Genomic DNA, 1,231 nt, shown 5'->3' with positions numbered 1-1,231 from the left:
CCCTTTGTTTTGCTTAGCTTAGCTTGTTCTAAGTAGGAGCTTTAGACCACTGAGCCATCTCACCAGCCCAATAAATCTTTTACTACTAAAAGAATATTATTCTTATTATAATGAGAATAATGTTTTGAATATTTGGCATAATAAATGCCTAAAAGACATTTTGTTTTATGAATCTAGTTTTTTCTGCTGTAATGGGGATATTGTAAATTATATGTTTGTATTAATAGTATTTCTTAAAGCAATATATGTAGCTAAACTAAACCAATCTACAAACTGTTGTAGGTATCTATAAATTTTGTTGTAGATACTGTAAAGTTTGCTGGAATCTTAATTAGCAGATTATGTTGTGAATGTATTTGTACATTGTTAAAATATTTTAAAGATGTTTTGTTAAATTGAATAAGTATCTATTGGAGTAGGGACTTGAAAAGTGCATAAGTTTATATTTGTATAAAGCTCTATTATTTACAAAAAAAAAAGAAATAAGGGTAAATCATTGTCCAAATAGACAGATCCCAAGCAAAGGCAGCCTGTGGGATCTCAGAGCAGAACTGGCTATTTTTATTCTGTGCATAGTGACAGCATCTGCTGCTGTTTTATCAGCTTTCTTTGTCTTGAACTTTTCTTAAAAATTTTCAATCATAAATGCTGTACACAACTTCAGCAATCAGCAATAATTTGCCATATTGTTTGTCTTTCCTTCACTAGGGAAAATTCTCTTGGGAGACCAGGGAATGTGGTTCAGTGGTACAACACTTGCCTAGCATGCAGGAGGCACTGCGTTTTAGTACCAGCACCATAAATAAGTAAATAGATAAATAAATAAATGAAATTTTAACAAAAACTTTTAAAGTAATTTTTTGAACATAGTAAAGTGCTCCACAATTCATAATATTAATTTAAACAAGCTTTTTATGCAACTTAGTAAAGTTTGACTAATTAAAAATTAACGATGTGAAACAAGTATTTCTACATTAAAAGACACAATAGTGTTGATGTGCCAGGCTTTTTCCTTTTCCCTGAGATTTTGTAAAATTCTTGAAGATTTTGCTTGGTTTGGGAAAACTATTATTTATTTAATATTTAAAATTCTTATTTTTAAAGGGAATACTGAAAATACTTCTGAGGGGCTGGTGAGATGGCTCAGTGGTCTAAAGCACCTACTTAGAACAAGCTTGGCAGAGCACAGTGACCGCGGTTCAATCCCCCAGCACCACATGCCAGCCAGCCG

This window comes from Octodon degus, unplaced genomic scaffold (assembly GCF_000260255.1).
Source record: "Octodon degus isolate 3935 unplaced genomic scaffold, OctDeg1.0 scaffold00183, whole genome shotgun sequence".
Taxonomy (NCBI): domain Eukaryota; kingdom Metazoa; phylum Chordata; class Mammalia; order Rodentia; family Octodontidae; genus Octodon; species Octodon degus.
This window is presented reverse-complemented; position numbering follows the sequence as displayed.